The sequence below is a fragment of the Delphinus delphis genome, chromosome 13 (genome assembly GCF_949987515.2).
Source record: "Delphinus delphis chromosome 13, mDelDel1.2, whole genome shotgun sequence".
Classification (NCBI taxonomy): domain Eukaryota; kingdom Metazoa; phylum Chordata; class Mammalia; order Artiodactyla; family Delphinidae; genus Delphinus; species Delphinus delphis.
In genome coordinates, this window is record NC_082695.1 from 18,843,263 (window position 1) to 18,864,036 (window position 20,774).

Consider the following 20,774-nt stretch of genomic DNA (forward strand, 5'->3'; position numbering starts at 1 on the left):
CCACCACAAAGACTCCGCCCTGGGAGTGGTAGTCGTATTTAAAAGCCACTCAGTTGGGTCCTACTGATGGCTGTTCTCAAGACATCCAGATACAGGAGATTATTCTAAGATGTAAGACGTTGGGACTTCCCTGGTGGCACAGTGGTTAAGAGTCCGCCTGCCAATGCAAGGGAACCAGGTTCGATCCCTGGTCCGGGAAGATCCCACATACCGCAGAGCAACTAAGCCTGTCTACCACAACTACTGAGCCTGCGCTCTAGAGCCTGCAAGCCACAACTACCGAGCCCATGTGCCACAACTACTGAAGCCTGCGCACCTAGAGCCCGTGCTCTGCAACAAGAGAAGCCACCACAATGAGAAGCCCGCGTGCAGCAACGAAGAACCAATGCAGCCATGGGCGTCATGGGGCCACTGCCTCACCACTTCTGGGTTCCATCACTGTGGGCAAGTCTCAGGCTGCTGCTTGATAAAATGCTGATACTTACTTCAAAAGTGCAGATTAAAAGAAACAAGAGATATGATGCATGTATCTCCTGTAACAGGGGTGCCTTCTTACACACACACACAAATTGAGAGAAAGACAGGTAAGAGAGATCCCTGCCAATTCTCCTGAAGCCACACAGCGTGATGTTCTTTTTCCTCTCTTTGACTTTATTGAGGTCTAACTGACGTACAATAAATTCATGTATGATTTTAGATCCTTCAGTTAACTCTCCGTACATTTCCTTCCTAAGGAAGAAAGCACGAGTCACAAATACAATTCAATTTATTCGTGCAAATATTGTTTACAATGTCTGTAAGCTCCACGAGAGCCTGTATATTGCCAGATGCTTCACCACTGGGTCCCTGACATCCAGCATACTGCAGGTGCTTAATAAAGACCTGTGGAATGAAATGAGTAAAGGATAGCAAAACAGGCATTTTCCCATTCAGGAGCAACTTCCTTCGATTCTCTCAACTTGTCCAAAAAGTCTCTAAATGCCTCACACCTCAACCCCCACCTCAACACAATGGCAGCAGGCGTGGCATACAGTAGGCGCCCCAGCGGGAGTGAACAACCTCCTGCCAAGCCCCTGGTCGTGCGGTCCCGGGTGCAATTCCCCTGATTGCCGCGAGGCGACGCGAGCGCCTCGCGCAGACCGCCCCTCCACCCCCACCCACCCAAGCCAGCGCCCGCAGCCCAAGAGATTCAATGGGCGAGGCTCTAACCGTGCGCCTCCTGAGTTCCCGGGCTGCATTAGGCTCTTGGGGGCGCAGACCCGGCGGCCGGTCGGTGTCCATTGCGGGGGATCCTAGCCAGAGCCGCGGGCTGACCCCGGGAATGCGGGCGGGGATCATGAACAACGTTCTGAGTCCGGCGCGGCGGGGTCGGGGCTCGAGGGCCGGGACCGCTTCCGGGAGGAGTGTCGGGGCAAACTCGTGACCCCTGACCTGTCTCACCGTCCCCCGGCCCCGGCGCCGGCCGAGAGCACGGGTCCGCCGGCTGCGCTCCGCCCCGGGGCCCACCGCGCAGGCGCCGCCGGCCACGGTTCCCACGGCGACGGGGGCGCTTCCACGCCCGAGGCCCCGCCCCCAGCAGGCTAGGCTGCGCTGGGCCGCGGGCGGCGCGGGCAGGTGCCAAGGGCTGCGGGCAGGTGGAGGCACGGCGGGCCGGCGGCGGCGGCTCTAGGGTAGGTTGAGCGGCGGCGGCGGTAGATGGGGGCAGGCCATCCGCCCCCTGTCCCCGGCCTGCAAGGGGGCCGGGGAGGCGGCGGCCGGCGATGGCCGCCAAGTTTCTGCTCGGCTGAGGCCCCGGGAGAAAAGTTGGCAAAGTTGGCCGGGGAAGAGGTGGGGACCCGGTGGATCTCCCGGGGCTTTGGGTCTGCGGGGAGAAGGCATCTCGATTTGGGAGCCGGGAGGTCTGTCTCTCGAGACTTGGGAGTGGATCCCGCGGGAAGATCCCTCACTGGGCAGCCAATGGATCCCACGCCACCCGGTTGAAGACTTGGGAGTCGATCCCAGGAGTGGATCGGGCACTGGTGGCCTGGGGTCCCATACGATCCCCAGCCTGGGGGTGACTGTGGACGGTGATTGGAAACTGGGAGCTAGTTGATCCCTCTCCTCTGACCCCCACTGGTCCGAGCCTTGGGAGTGATTCCGAGAGGAGATCTGGTGGCCGGGAGCTGGGGTATCGCTGGAGATCCGTACCCAGCCTGGAACTGCTAGGATCCGGACGTCCGTGCAGGTTGGAGGCCCAGGAGGTGGACACTGGGAAGCGGGGGTGCTGATCGAGGCGGAGCCCGGGGCGAAGGGATCCTCCGGGCACCTGGGGCGGTGGAGAGAGCAGCGCGCGGGGCCCCACGGGCTCCGGGGCTCCGGACGCGCCCTCCCTGCAGGGCCTGCGCACCCCTCCGCGCGCCTTCTCAGGGCAGAGGCGCCCTGATGGGATTAAGGCTCAATCCCCCTGCTCCCGGTAGGCTCGGGTGGCCCCCACCCCGCTGGCGTCGCTGCCTAGGGCTACAGGCGGGACCCAGGGGAAGGGAAGCGGCCCGTTGACCCCCGAGCCGGGCCCGACCTTTCCACACCCTCCTAGCACACACTCGGCACGGAGCCGCGGCGCCGCGCCCTGAAACCCTGCTTCTCCGCTGGTCGGTAGCCGGTCGGTAGTGGGGCTGCCGTGTGACCTCCGCGCGCCGCCTAGGTGGCCAGGGCTTCCTGCCCGCGGGACTGAACTTTCTCCAGACAGGAGCTGCCATTACCTTTTGGAAAGGAAAGGGCTATACCTGTTGCACAAAGAAAGTGCTTTTTCTTTGCAGCTTCTTTGTGACCTTGGACAAAACACTTAACCTCTCTGAGCCCGGGTCTCCCTTTCGGGCGAAATGGAGTGGGGGTGGGGGTCACAGTCCTCTCTCGTCTGGGTGCCTGGCAGGATTAATAGGTATAAAAGGTCTGAAACAGGTTCAGGCTCTGTAAATATTAGTGGGCCCTCGTTCTGTGGTCTCTCCCTTGTCTCATGCCCTGCTGCTTCCCCTCAGGTATCTGAAGGAAGGCTCCAGAAACCCAACTTGCCGTCTTTTTAAACTGCAGGATTAGGCAGATATTTAACTTAGTCTTTCTTCCAAAGGGGTTTAATTGCCCCTCTGATCCCCCTTGCAGAGAGAAGCTCTAGGGTTTGGCTAATCAGTAACCAGGGCATTTGGACAAGACTTCTCCCTTGGCCCAGCTTTCCCTTTGCTAATCCATCGAAGCTCCTGGACAAACATGCATTCACCCTCAGACACCGGTGTCTCATCCTTGGGACAGTTCCAGAGGGAGTTGTGCATCCACTAGGCACAGTCCTGGTGGTTTTATGGGGAATCCTTTTTAAAGGATTTGCATGCTTGACAAGGGTGCAATTATCCTACAGAAGTACAGGGTTTCATTCAGTACAGTGTCTAGACATGTGAGAAGCTCCTTCGGTCAACCAGTGTGTGTATTGAGCACCTACTATGTGGCAGACACTAGAAATGGTGGACCCAGGGCAATATAGGGTCTGTCCTCCTGGCTTGCGATCTAGCTGTGAGCAATCAGCTTGCCCTGCAGTCCAGTGAGGCAGCTGTACTGATTCTTGATGTTGGGGGTATAACCCTCACCCCAGATTCTTAGTCTGGAGGTGCCCCACCCCCCCCTTGGAGGTCCTGGGGGCTGGCTTTTATTCAGGGCTGACTTTGGCAGGAGAATGGAACAGCCCACTATCTGGCCGTGAGCCTTTCTCCCCTCTCAGCATCACCAGAATACATCTCTGACCATCTCAGAAAAAGAGCCCCAGAGGGATGTTTTAAATGTGCATTCATTAATTAATTCATTCAACAAATATTTCAAGACACCATGTCAAAGAGGAGGCACACCCTTAAGGGGTAAATTCTTTGTGAAAAGAGGCAGTTGCCCAGAAGGAGAGAGCTGTGATAATGGGAAGAGGGGCTGAGGGCTTCTGACCTGGAGTGGGGGATGGTGGGCAGGGGGTTTGTTTCTTGGAGAGCGTGCCCGTGGGTAGAGGATGGCGTTATGTGCTGGAAAGAGGGAACAGAAAGGCCTGGGTGCCTGGACGGAGGAGGGAGCATAGGGTGTTGGCTGGAGATACTGGCAGGGGCCAGGGCAACCATTCCCAGGGGTTTGAACTTTATACTAGGGCACTGGGGTACTGTGGGAGTTTCTCTGGGGGAGAGGGATGGAGTCAGATGTGTGTTTTGGGAAGCTTGCCCATCTCTTGGGGAGGCTGGATGGGAGATGGTGTGCCAGGAGGCTGGAGACTGCTCGAAAAATCCAGGTGAGAGGTGATGATGGAACTGAACTTGGATAGAGACAGTGGTCAGTGTTGTGTTTCAAGAGCCATGCGGTTGAAGACCCCTTCCTGGAGGCATGGCAGTCAATCTGGAGAAGGAAACCCCCAGTGGAGGTGGCCTGAATATTTTAAGTGTCAGTATTTCATTCAAGTCAGCAAACCTTCCTGAGCATCTGTTGTCACCTGCCCTGGGAGGGTCATAAACATCTGAGGGGACTTTACCTTGGAACCCTCACCATCTTCCTGTGTGAGGGGGTGGGGCTCGTCAGTCCCATTTTACAGATTCAGGACTCAGTGTTGTGGCGGTGAGGTCTTTGTCAGCTGCCAGTGGCAGAGCAGGGATTTGAACTTGCTTCCAGCTTGCAAATCCAGGATGTTTGGAGTTAGGGAAGTTGAATAGAGAAGCCACAAATGTTGGTGAGGTTGGGTCAGGGTGCAGCAGGGGTAAACCCAGGGAGGCTTCCAGGAGGAGGCAGGGATAGAAAGGAGGGAGTCGGCCAGGGAGACTTGGGGGCAAACCCTGGCGCTGCCCCTTCCTGGCTGTGGTCTGAGGCCATGGTATTTGGTTTGAGACTCAGTGTCCTCATCTGTAAAATGGTCTCATGATAGGATACTCCCCTCCCTCAAAGGGTTGTTATACAAGTTGAGAGAAGCAGTGCATGGACATTACCAGGCATAGTGTCCACACTGGTCTGTGCCCACTAAGTAGTGGGTATGATTATTATAATAGATGTCACCACGGCATGTCATTATGTGTATATATATATATATATACACACACACACACACTATATATATATATATATATAGTGTTTCAGGCATGTGGTGCTTGCCTCTTCCAACCTGGTGTGTTTGGTGGGTGGGCGGGGGGGACGTTGGGCGACCACGGGTGACACTTGAGCTGAGTCTTAAAGGAGGAGAGGGCAAGGATGAGGACATTGCAGGCAGCAGGAGCAGGACAGGCAAAGGCAGGGCCATTAGGAGAACTGTGTGCTCATTGGTATACCCAGAATACAGGGTGTGTTGAAGAAATAAAAGTTAGACCATTGGCAACAAAAATTCTCTTTACACCCCCTGCCGCTCCCTAAATACCCAAACAGGAAGGCTTTGGCAGGTTTGGGATTGAGAGGAGGGCAGGGGGAATCTCTGTCCAGGAGTTTCACATTTCTTCCCCCACTCACCCATCCAGATTATAGGAGTGTGACCCCAGACAAGCCATTCCCCTCCTGGGACCTCAATTTCTTTCTCTGTAAAATGGGAGGATTGGAGAGAATGTAGAGAAAGCACATAACACATCAGAGCAACTGCTTTTCACTGAACCCTTTACATGTGCTGGGTTCTGGGCGAAGCTCTTTTGTTCTTTTTTTATTCTTCACAACAAACACAGGCGATGCCTGCTTTGGGGACCCTTGATTCTGCAGTTTATAAAACTGAGGCTTTGAGGGGGTCCTTCTGCCCAAGACCACTACCGAAACTCCTGTCATTTACAAAGAAGCTAACAAACTTTGAATTGAGAGATACACACACATGCACACACAAATTTTTTTTTCCTTCAATGTGATGGATATTTTATTGAGCATCTTCTATGGGCAAGTCAAAAGAGCCTCTGCCCTTAGGAATTCACTCCACAGAAATCTGGTCAATTGGTTGGGAGGAAGGGAGGGGGAAGGCAAATTGAGACAAATATGGAAATGATTATGGATTGACTTCTGAGAAGTAGTTATCACTGCCACATTTGCTAATTGCTCAGTTGAGTGACCTTTGAAATGTTGTATAGCCTTGTCTCCACTGAGAATACAAAATACATCCCCAAAGGCTGATCTTTGGATATTTACATCACTGAGTCAGAAGAGATACACATACACACACACACACACACGCACACACACACACTCACACACATAGTATAATAATAACATATAATATATATATTATGGTAAAATAACATGTAACATACCAAACACTTCAAAAACGGCAAAATGAATTTACGTTAAGTGAAAAGTAAAATCCCACCCAGGACCCCCAATCCCATTCCTCAGAGATAACGCAGTCAGCAGTTCCCTCGACCCTCCAGAAACTTTCCGCATACATATGCTCTGTTCACTTCTTTCCACGCCCTTATCACACTCTGCTATCTTAAGTTGTTTTTTGGGGGTTTTTTGGTCCACTCTGGAACCAGATGGAAAGAATTGCATCTTGGTTCTGCCACTTATTGTCTGTGTGACCTTGGGCAGGTGACTTAACCTCTCTGAGCCACAGTTTCCTCATCGGCAAATGGAGATAATAACGGGTCTTACCTCTGAGGGTTGCTGTGAGGAGGAGGTGAAAAGGAACTGGCACATGGTCAGTGCTCGGTATGTGTTGCTTCTTGTTCCTTGTGGTGGTTGTAGTGGAGGTGGTATTGCTTCCTCCCCCTCTAGATGACGCTCCAAGAAGGCAGAAACCCTATTTGTCTTCACTGCTGTTTCCTTAGTAAACAGTTGTGGAATAAAGAAATGAATAGGTATATGTGGACATATGCTTTGAACAACAACAATCATAAGACAAAGAATTTCACGCAGAAATTAAAAATAGATGTGGACCCATTTTAGACCGTGTTGACTTACTGCACTCTTTTAAAAAACTGAACAATACTTCAATGCCTGAAGGTGCTATTAGTTATTGAGCACATGCCCTGCTGGTGAGCATTGAGTGGTTTGTTTTCTTGCTATAACACACAGTGTCACAGTGACATCCCTGCTCATGTGTCTTTGCATACTTGTTGTAGTCGATGGGAGGGCACATTCCAAGATGGGGAACAGTTGGGATATAGGGTGTTTAGAATGTTGATCTCACCTGCTCAGTTTCCCTCCAGAGTGGCTGTACCTTTCCTACTCCTTCCAAGGCTGGAAACACATAGTCCTTTGTGTCAGTCAGGTTTCTCCATGATAATACTGTGTAACAAACATCTCCCAAATCACAGTGATTTTTTTTTTTGTCTGCATTGGGTCTTTGTTGCTGTGCATGGGCTTTCTCTAGTTGTGGTGAGTGGGGCTATTCTTCATCGTGGTGCACAGGCTTCTCATTGTGGTGGCTTCTCTTGTTGCGGAGCACAGGCTCTAGGCATGTGGGCTTCAGTAGCTGTGGCACACGGGCTCAGTAGTTGTGGCTCGCGGGCTCTAAAGTGCAGGCTCAGTAGTTGTGGCGCATGGGCTTAGTTGCTCCGCGGCATGTGGGATCTTCCTGGACCAGGGCTCGAACCCGTGTCCCCTGCATTGGCAGGCGGATTCTTAACCACTGTGCCACCAGGGAAGTCCCTGCAGTGACTTTTAACAGCAAACATTTGTTTCGTACTTGGGGGTCATCAGATGGCTTGGCTGACCTTGCCTGGGCTTGGCAGGGAGGCTGGATTCCAGGCTTTGGTTTGGGTTCCCGTCTGCCCTGTGTATCTTCATCTTGGTACCCAGGCTGACAGGCAGCAGCCAGCCAGGACGTGCTCTTCTGTGGTGGACAACAGATGCTCAGGAGCTCACTGGGAACCTGCAGAGCCTCCGAAAGCCTCCCCTTGGAACTGGGAAGGTGTCATTTCTGCCCTCATTCTCTTGGCCAAAGCAAGTCACGTGGCCAAACTCAATATCAATGAGATGGAAGTACGATCCTCTCATGGAGGCTGAGAGGGAGCTAGTATATATCTTCTGAGCAGGAATACAGCCTGCCACATGGGTCAGGGAGGTCCTTGCCAAGGTGGAGGGTCCGCCCAGAGGTGGCAGTGAGCATCGTGGCTCATGATTTGTGGGGGACACATCAAAGCAGGGGTCTGGGTAAGGCGACCCGGTTTGTGAGAACTCCCAGAACAGGAAGTTCACCTCTCTGAGCCTCAGTTTCCTCATCTGGAAAATGGGAATAATGCGTGTTCTCTGGCAGAGCTGCTGTGAAGCTTGAAACAGTATTGGATAAGGAGGTGCTTTCTGTGACATGAGGTGCGAAGGTGAGGGATAATCGTCTTGATGGTGGTTTTTGCTCTGGACTTTGTTCCTCAGGCTCTGGTACCTGTAGCCAGTGGACTGGGAGATCCCAGTGAGGCCAAGGGGAGGCTGTGGAGGTGATCAATCTGGCTTCAAATCCCAGCTCTGCTCCTTATGGTCCTCGTGACCCTCAACCAGTCTCATCACCTCTCGGAACCTCAGTTTTCCTGTTTGTAAAATGGACACAGGGTGCTTATGACCATTAGCAAGAAGGACTGTGAAACACTTGGCATGAAGTAGATGACATATAAATGGTCCTGTGACTGCGGAGCTGGGATGGGGGTGGGGGTTCCTAATTAGGGTGGAGTGAGGAATTCTGCAAAACTGGATATCGGTTCTGCAGAATTGGTTCTAGAATTAGATATTCCCAACATCCCTTGGGAATAATGCAGAGACTCCGGATCCAGACTGCCTGTGTTCAGACCCCACCTCCACTATTCTCCAACTGTGTGACCTTAGGCAAGACAGTTGGTCTCTCTGTGCCTCAGTTTACTCCTCTGTAAAACGGGAGTAACAATGGTGCCTTCCTCCTGAGGTGGATGAGCATTAAATGAGTTAGTACATAGTGCTCTATAATGAATGTACATGTGTCATTTTTTTAAATTAATTAATTAATTTTTTTTTGGCTGCGTGGGTCTTCGTTGCTGCACACGGGCTTTCTCTAGTTGCGGCGAGTGGAGGCTACTCTTCATTGCGGCGTGCGGGCTTCTCATTGCAGTGGCTTCTCTTTTGCAGAGCACGGGCTCTAGGCACGCAGGCTTCAGTAGTTGTGGCATGCGGGCTCAGTAGTTGTGGCTCGTGGGCTCTAGAGCTCAGGCTCAGTAGTTGTGGTGCACAGGCTTAGTTGCTCTGAGGCATGTGGGATCTTCCCAGACCAGGACTCGAACCCGTGTCCCCTGCATTGGCAGACGAATTCTTAACCACTGCACCACCAGGGAAGTCCCTACATGTGTCATTTTTACAATAATACTATTGTCATTATTACTAGTATCATTGTTATGTATGAAGGTCTGTGAGGTTGCTTCTGGTCCTTGGAGCACCAGGGTCCTGGGGAAAGGAGTGACTTAGGACCCCTGCTTCCCAGCAAGTGTTTTTCCCCTTCTGCTGTAGCTGGAGGGCTGTCAGTTAACGGATCACTGTTTACTTGACGTTCTGTCCCCAAGGCGAGCCTTGACTATCCACTCAGCCCCCTTCCGGCCAGGGAGGGGTCTTGGATGCTCTGAGTTTAAGGAATATTCACACCTTCCCTTTGTGGAAACAATCAGCAGGTTTCAGGGAGCCCCTGGTTATGAGTATCGGCTGGAGGCCACCTGAGCTAGGTGCAGGGTTAGAAGTCACACTGACTCCTTCATTCAATGAAAATTTATCCTGTAGCTATCGCTTGGCAAATCCCGTGCTGGCCATGGGGAAAATGGGATCTGCTTGATGTCAGGGCTGGATTTTTGGAGAAGAGTTGGGTAGCGCCAGCATGGGATACCTATGTGACCCTGTGTAGGTCACTTCACCTCTCTGGGCATTTCCCCATCGGTGAAGTGAGTCTCAGATGGGCCAAGGTGTCACTGAAGGTGAGAGAGGACAGCCTTTGACCTGTGTGTACCTGATGGTCTGCCTTGGCTCCTGTGCCTTCAGAAGTTTGGGGAGATGACTGAGTCTGCTCTTCCTCCATCTGCTGAGACCTGGCTTTTGAGAACACTAAATGTTATTTAGAGTAAAATAAAAATAATAAGTAGGGAGTTTTCATTCTGTCCCAGGCACTGTGCTCATCATTGTTTTATTTGATTCTTTTTTTTTTTTTTTTGCGGTATGCGGGCCTCTCACTGTTGTGGCCTCTCCCGTTGCGGACCACAGGCTCCGGATGCACAGGCTCAGCTGCCATGGCTCACGGGCCAGCCGCTCCGCGGCATGTGGGATCTTCCCAGACCGGGACACGAACCCGTGTCCCCTGCATTGGCAGGCGGACTCTCAACCCCTGCGCCACCAGGGAAGCCCTATTTGATTCTTATGTCCCCATTTTACAGATGAGAAAACTGAGGCTCAGAGAGGGAGCCCCATGCCCAGGGCCTCTACTAGGAAGGGGGAATGCTGATCCTTGCAGCCTGACTCAGCCCATGTGCCTTCAATCCCTCCTTTGCTGCCTCCCTGGCGGTAAAGCAGGCCAAGCTAGACAATCCTAGTGTTCCGTCCCATCTGTACTGTGTCATTGCTGTGTGACTCTGGGCAAGTGACTTTGCCTCTCTGAGCCTCAGTCCTCATCTGCAGAAAGAAGACTCTAGGATTTTCCCTGTGGGGTGGTTGTGGGGTTAGGTGAGATAACCGTGCACATAGTAGGCACTTTAAAAATGGGATCGCTGACCCATAAAAAGATCAGTTTAGTATTCTTAAAAACTCTCTGTAAGTTATACCAAGGAATGACTTTATGAATCACTATATAAATCTTCCTTGTTTGTAGTAGCAGAAGTAGTCATAGTAGCAGTAATTCAAAATAATAATTAGCGTTGATGGACTGCTTCTTATACTCTAGTTCCTTGTGCATTATTATATCCAATCTTTTCTCAGTGCTAGTGTCGTTCCCATTTTACAGATGAGGAAACTGAGTCCCGGTGTGGTGAACCTCCTCTCCCAGAGCTACCAGCCAGTGGCAGCCCTTTTGTGTGACTCTCCTTGGAGAGTCAGCTGCACTTTCAAAGGCTCCAGGTCAGGGCTGTGGCTCTGTGTTGACGTTTCTTTTTGTTTTGCTTCCTCAGTGAAGGAAGCCCTTTCTGGGTGCCATCCTGTTTACCTGAGGCGTGGTGAGGCGCCGCTGTGGGAAGGAAGCCCAGGGTGTGCGGGGCCCACCGGCAGAGGGAGGCCAGTGGGCACGTTGGGTCCACCGAGGTCACTCCGTGAACTCCCGCCACCCTGCCTGCCCAGACATGGAGCCTGGGCCTTAGTGGGCACAGTGCCTGCCAAGCCCTGCCCAGTGCCCTGGGCTGGGCTGCGGAGTGACTCGTTGGGGAACTCCCAGGGCCCTTTGGCCTGGGAAGCTGCCCAAGTTTGTCTCTCCCTTTCATTTTAGGCCCCAGCCCTGGAAATCTCATGTCTTTGTTTCTAGAATGGATTGCCTGCCTGCCAGGGACTTGCTTGGCATGAGAAGGGGTCCGAGGCCATGGGAGAGAATACAGAGTATATTAGACTGAGTTATCGGCCACTAGTCAGGACCCCTGAGTACCTACTTCTCTGCTGTGTGTCCTTGGGTAAGCCCCTTCCCGCTCTGGGCCTTTTTCACAGGGGGAGGGGCAACTGGATGAGTAGATCCCAGAGCCTTTTATTCTTGCTGCGCCTTTTGGGAAGACTCAAGACCAGACCTTTGAAACGTAGGGCCCAGGAAAAAAACAAAAAAAACAACAACAAAATCCCACCCTTTGTTGAAGACCTACTGTGTACCAACTGCCTTGTTAGGGAGGTATTGCATCTACGTCTTCTGTCAGTCCTCAGAATGACTTGGACAGGTGGTATTACTAACCCATTTTACAGATGAGAAAACCGAGCCTCAGAGACCTGAAGCCTTCCTCAAGTCTCTTAGCTTGAGGCAAGAAGTGGCAGAGGCTGGATCTGAACTCAGGTCTGCCACCTGCCAACCCCTATGATAATAACTCAACGCAGTGTGTCCTCCCACCTCCCCATGACCATGTTGAAAATACCATCTCTCCCCTCAGAACTTCCCAGGCAGTGTATCCCTGTCCTCTTTTGGGATAGTTGGTCATTTTCATCTTTGTTATTAATTAAGCACCTACTGTGTACCAGGGCCTGGGCTGGGCCCTGGGTCTCAGAGGTGCCTGGGATACAGCTCCTGCCCTCCCAGAGGGGACAGATGAGGGGTTACAGGGCAGCGTGCCCAGGGCTGTGATGGCGGGTGTGGGGCCCATGGGGGCACCGGGGTGGGGACCCTGTTCTCCCGGCCCCGCCTCCTGGCAGCCTCGAAGCAAAACCGTTTCCCTTGACACGCTCAGACTTGGATGAGACGGGAAGCTTTGGCAACCAGCATTCCACCTCCTTCTTGGAGAGGTGAGGTGTGCCTGGTTACTGTGGGATTTAACTGCAGGGAGGAGATGATGAGATGTCCAAGTGTCGCCTTTAGCCAGATGCCTTCATCTCAGCCCCTCTGCCCTCCTCCTTTTCCTTCATTAAAGGGGGGGATACGGTGAAGGGGGGCAGCAAAAAGCTCTGGAGGAATTTTTGGAATGCCCAGAATGCTAGCTGACCTAGCAGAGCAAGTGTGAGCCATCTGCCCTGGCTTTAGTGAGCTCGGCTGGGCGACCGCAGGGGCTTCCTGGGCGTTGCCCAGTTCCTGTGCCAAGGCCCGGGTCACCCCCCGGAAGGTGGCTCTTCTGTGGACCGCGGCAGCGGCCCACCATGATGACACTGCTCGGTTGAGAGCCATGCAGCCCTGGGGTCACCTGCTGCCTCTGTTTTGTCGCCAGCCCTGGGCGTGGCTTCTTCTCTCTGCATGGGTGTCTGTGCCATGGAGCGTGGGTGCTGATGCCCGTCTTTCAGCCCGGCCGGGAGCTCCCAGCGAGGTCACGTAGGTGAATGTTGGGGTGAATGGCCAGTTGATGTTTGTGCTGGTCTACTGGGGTGGGTGGTGATGTTAAGTAAAGCCCCCACTGTGCGCATGCATCCTTCTGCAGTACCACGGGGTTTCTATATCCTTTACTATTTACACCTGGCCAGCCCTTCTGCCTGAAGGTGGTGGCAGGAGATAACTGTTCAGTGCTCTAACGGATGATTCTCAGTTCATTTTCCAAATTAATAATTTTTATTCTCTTTTTATCCTTAGTACAATATGTTTACGTCATGCTACAGTACATGTTCATTGTCAAACATTTACAAATACAGATAAACAGAAAGGAGGAGGTAAGACTCATACAATCCCACAGTCGAAAGATAACCTGGGCTCATGTTTTGCGGTGTGAGTTTTAGACTTGTGCACAGTACATGTGATGGAGAGATGTCAGCACTGCATTCTGCGGTTTAGAGTGTGGGCTTTATTCTCAGGTGGCTTGAATCCAAATCCTGGCTCTGGAATCTCCTAGCTGTGTGACCTTGGGCGGGTCACTTTCCCTCTCTGAGCCTCAGTTTCTCCTCCGTGAAGTAAGGTGGCTGTGAGGATTAAATGAGTCGATGTCTGTGAAGTGCTTAGAGAGATGCCTGGGATACAGCAAATACTTCATGTTTACGAGCTACCGTTTTACACTATGCATATTTTCCCCTGTTTTGAGCGCTGCGCCCCTTTCTAGCAATGCTGTAATCTACAACTGGCAGGTTTGGACATTAGGCTGGGGGGGACACCCTGACCACCTCCTGGCAGGGCCAGGGCCAGCAGTGGGGGCTGCTGAGAATGGGGGTTGGGCCAGCTGGTTTGGCCGACACAGAGCGCTCCTGGCACGCTCACAAGCCGGTCCTGATCTTTATCGCTCAGGGATGCTTCCTGTCCCCACTGAGTCCTGGGCATTTGTCCAAATTAAAGCCGCTGGCTGGTCCCAGCAGCTGGAGGTGGCCCCTGTAAATGAGCTCACCGAGAACCCTTCTTCTTTCTCCCTGGGCGCCCGCAGTGGCTTCAGAAGGATGGGCTCAGCCACAGCTGGGAAGAGGGACAGGGTCGGCTGGCCACCTCTAAGCAGGTCTGAAACTAGGCAGTCACCTGGCACCAATGGGGACCCTCAGAGAGAGGGAAGGGGTTTGGGGAGCCATCGGACAGGACAGTTAATGGAGCCTGGCTTTCAGAAGTGAATTTGGGGCTGGCAACATCCATGGGGGGCAAGCGATGGCGTGCTTTACCAGCTCAGTGACCACGGGCGAGTTAAACAACCTCATCCGCCCTCAGTCTTCTTCTCTGTAAAGTGGGGCTAATAGTAGGTCTCACCTTATAGGGTTGTTGTACTATGATATGTAAAGGTCCTAGCACAACTGGACCCATAGTCAGCACCTCATCGTCATCATTTGTACATCTAAAACAACATGGACTGAGCCAGACACTATGCTAAGTGCTCGCTATGCGTTATTTCCTAGTCATGAATCGTCGTTGCTGTTATTAACACCATTGTCCTGCTGTCTGACTCCACACTGCTTGGGAGTATGTTTAACCATGGCTTCACACCTTTGAGAGTGTGATGAAACACTCAGCACACAGTCAGTGATCAATAAAAGGCAACCACAGCGGTTGTTATTATTGGGTTTGCTGGCACTACACGCAGCTGGTGGACGACAGGCAGCTCCCTCACCAACCCAACGCCTGTCATTTGGAGCACCTGTCCCGTGAGTGTTCTTCTGGGGCTGACCTTGAAATCCAGGTTTGGGACTTCCCTGGCGGTCCAGTGGTTAAGATTCCGTGCTTCCAATGCAGGGGACGTGGATTCAATCCCTGGTTGGGGGACTAAGATCCCGCATGCCTCATGGCACAGCCAAAAAAAAAAAAAAGAAAACCAGGTTTTCCTTGTCCATTTCAGTGCCATGCCCCTGCCCCCATCGGCAGTCCTCTTGGCCGTCTATCCACTTCAGCTGCCCTGAAGGATGGTCTCCGCATCCTGGGGGTACCCCCAGGATCCTCCAGAGTGAATGTTGTACCCACGACACGGTATATCCCAAGCGTCTCTCCCAAATTTGGGCATGATTAATCTGGCTGTTGTTGTGGAGGATGGTACAAAATTTGCACCCGCAAACTGTACTTTTAGGGGGTGGATCGTGGAGGCAGGGTGTTGGGAGGATAACTGCTCTTGCGGGCTGCTGCCTCGGGCTCTGGCTACAATCTTCACCTTCTGCTGGCTTGGAGTACGGGCGGGGGGTTTCCCTCTAACTGTGCTTCCACAGGCCGACCGATGCTGGGAAATCTTCAGTTCCAGCGTGTGTCTACTGTGAGGGGGCGGGGTAGGCGGCTGGAACAGGCCGGGACCCCAGCTGGTTTTCCCTTCTATCTGAAATCTAAGATCGTACTAGAGAAAGATGCTAAGTACGAAATATAATTCTTTGGGTAGTTCTTAGTACCGAAACAAGACAGAATCATTATAGAACACAAGCAAAAAATAAAAATACAAAATAAAAATCAACCAAAATGTTACCACCCAGGCAGATATCACAGTGATAACAACAACGAAAATAATAAGTTAATGTCTATCGAGCACTTGCTAAATGCTTTACATGCTTTGTCTCACTTCACCTACTCAGGAAAAGGTATTTCTGAGAGATTTGAATTCGGGACCCTGTGCTCATGAACGCATGGTCAGAACCACCCAAAAGATCTGGTCCCCCATTGATCCTTCCGTCGACCCCCTAGGATGTGCCAGGCACGTGCTAACTCACTTCATTCTCATGGTGACTCAGAGAGGCAGGAACTCTTCTTGTTCCCATTTTCCAGATGAGGAAACTGAGGTCCAGAGAGGTGAAGTCCCTAGCCCATGGTCACTCAGGAGGTGGGATGTGAACCCATGTAGAGCCTCTGTTTTGAGGATTTAATGCCTCAACTCTGTGTTTTCCAAACTCCAGTCATTCCTGTATCACCTTGAAAAGTTTTCATGTTTATGTACCACCTGGGACTGTTCCTCAGTTAATGTTTTTCTTGAACTTGACTCACTTTTTAAAGTAACAGCTTTATTGAAATACAATTCACTTACCATATGATTCATTCATTTAAAGCGTACAATTCAAATTACAGTTAAAAATAGAACTACCATATGATCCAGCAATTCCAGTTCTGGGTATTTATCCAAAGAAAATGAAAACACTATCTTGAAAAGACATCTGCACCCCCGTGTTCATTGCAGCATTATTCATAATTGCCAAGATATGAAAGCAACCTAAGTGTCCATCGATGAATGAATGGATAAAGAAGGTGTGGCATATATATACAATGGAATATTATTCAGCCATAAAAGGAGTGAAATCTTGCCGTTTGTGACAACATGGGTGGACCTCAAGAGGATTAACCTAAGTGAAATAAGTCAGATAGAGGAAGACAAATACCAGATGATCTCATTTGTATGTGTAATCTAAAAAAAACCCAAACAAACCCCAAACAAAAACAAGACCTCCAGTACATAGATACAAAGAACAGATTGGTGGTTGCCAAGTGGGGGCTGGGGGCCTGGGGGTTGAAATGGGTGATCAAAAGGTACAAACTTGCAGTTATGCAACAAGTCCTGGGGATGTAATGTACAGCACGGTGACTCTAAGTTCATAATATTGTATTGCATATTGGAAAGCTGCTAAGAGAGTAGATCTTAAAAGTTTCATCACAAGAAAAAAACTTTTTGTAATTATGAGTGATGACGGATGCTAACTAGACTTATTGTGGTAATCATTTTGCAACATATACACTTGAACCTAATATAATATTGTATGTCAATTATACCTTAAAAAATTTTAAATAAAAAGAATTAAGAAAGTATATAGTTCAGTGATTTTTAGTATATTCACAATTTTAGGACATTTTTATGACCACAAAAAGAGATTTCGTATTCATTTGCAGTCATTCCCCACTTCCTTCCAATTCCCCCAGCCCCTGGTAACCATTAATCTACTTTCTGTCTCTCGAATTTGCCTTTTTGGACATAAATGGAATCATACTGTATGTAGTTTTTATTCTAACTCCTTTTACTCAGCATAACGTTTTCAGGGTTCAGCCGTGTTGTCAAGTGTATCAGGACTCCATTCCTTTTTATGGCCGAATAATACTCCATTGTATGGCTCGACGACATTTTGACTCATTTTTTAAAAACTTAAAAATATTAAAAAAGATGTTCAACGTGCTGGTTATATTTGATCTAAAGCATGGGGAAATACGTCACTTAAAGCCTGTTTTTTTTTTTACTATAACTGGAGATTTATTGTATTCTAATACAGATCATTTATAAATGCAATTTCTTTACTCAAAAGTTCCCTCTCTTTTTGTCTGTGTACAATTTGCAAAACTATTCTGAAAGAGGAATATATGTGCGCAAGTCTGCAAAGACTGCAAGTTAAGAATATGGTAAATGCTTTACAAGTTACTTTCAAAAAACTATCTGCTGTATAACTGATTCACTTTGTTATAAAGCAGAAACTGACACCATTGTAAAGCAATTATACTCTAATAAAGATGTTAAAAAATTTTTAAAAATTAAAAAAAAAAAGCTATCTGCCACAACTGGGCCTTTACGGTGCCTTTTTCTTTTCTTTTTTTTTTTTTTTTTTGGATAAAAATATTTCAATGCCAGCCTTCCTTCCGCTGCGTTATCACTATGGTACATACATACTCCATGCCCTGATGTACTTGGAGCCGTACATTGTAAACTCTTAACGGGCCACCCACAAAGTGAGCTGTTTTATCGTGTCGTGTCGTTGTTATATTTGGGGGAGGGGGGTGTGATGAGATATTTTCCATCTTGTCGCATGAATGAGAAAAACACAGTCTTCTGCTAGAACAGAGGAGAGACTTAAATTTCAGCGTTGACCGCTCGCATGCTGTACGCTGCCCCCGTCCACATATTGGGTTGAACGTGTGAAAGTGCCGTTTTTGTAGCCCAACAATGGTGGAATATGGTAATTTCATACGGTACAACCTGAGGATGACCCTACCAGGTCAGCAATATTGGTCCCTGTTTGCAGATGAGAAAACTGAGCCTCAAGAGGGAGGTGACTCAGCAAACATAGCCAGCACGGGCAGAACGGGGAGCCAAAGTCCCTACTCATTTCATATGGCCTCCCTTGGCTCTTGCAATGACACTGCTGACTCACCGGCGGTGGATGGGAGCTTTGGCTTATTTTTTCAGCAGCAGGGACGGGTTTCCCTGCACCATCCACGATCCCCTCCGTTCCGCGTGGGCTGGCCACGTGCCTACTGCATGCCCTGCGGGAGGCCGCTGGCTGGGAACCAAACAAGTCTACCCATCGCTGGTCTCCAAGGCCCCTGACAACCTGGTCCTTCCTCTCCCCATCCTGGGCCAGCGACTCGGGGCCCTTGGCCCCGCTGCAGCCGGCAACGCTGAGCCCTGCGCATCCCTCCCTGGAGGATTGGTCCACATTTGGCAACTCTCTGTCTACGGAGCAGGATGGCAGAATCCCCAGGGGCGGGCATTGGATCCGGGCCCTAACCAGGCTGTCTGGAGTTTTGTGCCTTTCCTTTGGAAGCCTTCCTTTCTAGGGGAGGGAACAAAAGGCCTCGAGTGCCTGTTTCTCTCAAGGTCACAGAGCCAGCTGGGAGCTGCTGCGCAGGGACAAGATGTCAGGATTCCTGCCACCTAATTCCTGCTTCTTCCCCCCGACACCCTCCCGGCCCCCTTGAGCCCCCCTGTTGTTGGAGGCACCCGTCCTTGCTGCCCCCCACAGCAGGTGTGAGCTGGCTGGGGGTGCTACACAGCCCCCGAGCTGTCTGGGTGGAGCTCCAGCACCCACTGGCCACCCGCCAGGGGACTTGGGGAGCCCATCGGGCCGGTCATGGCTTGAAGATAGTCCAGCACCCAGCACCCCAGCAGGTGGAGGAATGGGTTTGGCCCTTTCCCCACCCATCCCCCGCATGCTGGGGCCCACCCCCGGCTCAGCCCATGGGCCACCTGCCTCTGGCAGCGCCTGAGTGTGCCGGGTTTTGCAGGAGAAATGCTGCCTCGGTCCTCCCCGCCCCAGTAGGACAAAGCCTTCCAGGGACCCTGCCAGTGGAGAGGGGAAGGGGGAGACCGAGGCAGGGTAACTGGACCAGCAGAATCACAGCACAGTGTGGAGGACCACGGTTCCACAAAGAGACAGACCCCAGTTCCAGTCTTGCCTCTGGACAAGTCACATCACCTGCCTCTACTTCTGTTTCCTCATCTGCCAAATGGGTGTGATAGGCCTGCTTCAAAGGACTGATAAGGGTTGGGCCTGTAGTAGGGGCTCAGTAAATGGCCATGTAATGGGGGAGGGGGTAGATGGAGGAGAGCAGGCAGGCTCTTGTGTCCAGGAAGCCTGGGCTCAAGTCTTTGGCTTCACCATTTGCTGCTTGTGTGACTCCGGGCAAGTTGAGCCCCCAGCCTCAGTCTCCCTGTCTGTACAATGGGAATGACGGGAGAACCAATTTGAATGTGCTGTTATGAGGATCGATTGAGATGCTGCCTGTGAAGTCCTTATTAGCTTGGCATGTGTTTGGAAGCTGTTGTTATGATTATTATTAATATAATAATAATGTCTCCACAGTATCCACATTGGATGCATCTGAGTGTGTTTATTGGATGACCTTGCAAACTTGGGGATGTGTTTCTTTGAAAAGGGGGAAACCAAAGGGTGATGGAGGCAGGGGGATGGATGATGTGAACCCTCAGGGGCCCTTCCTGTCCAGAGATGCTGGATAAAATATTGGTCCAAGGCCAGGGACTCTGTGTTCTGCTGTCTGGGCCCTTGACAAATGGGGTCATTGGCCTTGGTGAGGCGAATGGGTGGATGGTAGGCAGGATCCACCCCCAACTTCCTGCTGGGGTGTGAGTCAGAAACAGAAAGGCCTGAGTGTGTCCAAGTCCCTCTAACCCTGTGGTCACTTGGGGGCACCCACCTTCCCCCCCCTTCCCTCCCCCGGGGTTCTGGTGGGGCCCAGGGGTGTGATGTGCTCACAGGTTGTTCTGTGGACTGGTTTCTCACCCTTAGATTCGCAGCGGGGTGGGGTGGGAGAGCTGGGGTTGCTGAAGCCCAGAGAGGGCAGGGTCTTTGACCTGTGTCACCCAGCAAGCTGAGGGCAGAGGGCTCTTGACTCTGGGCTCCGGGCAGGGACATTTTATTGCTGAATTGGCCTCTGTCCTCACTGAGTTTAATTTCTCCACTTTCTCACCTGCAGTACATAGTCTTTATTCCTTACTCATAAGTGGCACCTGGCATTAACCAAACCACGAGGCCAAAAATACACTCCCCTGGACCTACATATTTTTCATGTGGGTGTCCTCCAAAAGCTCAGAGGGGGGATGGTAATAACAGCCACCACCATCATATAGCTGTTAACACATTGAACACATGCTGTGAACCAGGCACGCTGCTCTGCGCTTTATAACGATTAACTCATTTCATCCTCCCAGTGGCCCCATAAGGCAGGGATTGTTATTTTTATACCCTTTTTACAGATGTGGTAACTAAGGTACAGAAAGGCAAAATAACTTGCCTAAGGCCACCATGGTAGAACTGGGATTTGAACCCAGGCAGCAAAATCTGCCACCAGATTTCAAAACTAAAAATGATATTAAAATTGTGGTGAAGTACACATAATGTAAATTTAGCATCTTAACCATTTTTAGGTGTACCGTGCAGCGGCATTAAATATGCTACCGTCATCGCCATCCATCTCCAGAATTCTTTTCACTTTGCAAAACTGAAACTGCACCCACTAAACACTAGCTCCCCATTCCCAGCTTCCCGCATCCCCTGATAACTGTTACTCCACTTTCTGTCTCTGTGAATTTGACTAGTCTAGATACCTTATGTAAGTGGGCTCATGCAATATTTGT

At 50.9% G+C, this 20,774-nt stretch overlaps 1 protein-coding gene across 3 annotated transcripts in view; it reads left to right on the top strand.

Moving 5' to 3' along the window:
- Positions 1 to 1,613: 1,613 nt before the first annotated feature.
- Positions 1,614 to 20,774, top strand: part of KIAA1671 (KIAA1671 ortholog) — a 185,698-nt gene continuing 166,537 nt past the window's right edge. For all 3 annotated transcript variants that reach the window (XM_060028257.1, XM_060028258.1, XM_060028259.1), the window contains exon 1: positions 1,614 to 1,670. The gene's annotated coding sequence lies outside the window, so the exon portion shown is untranslated. The remainder of the gene's footprint in view (positions 1,671 to 20,774) is intronic.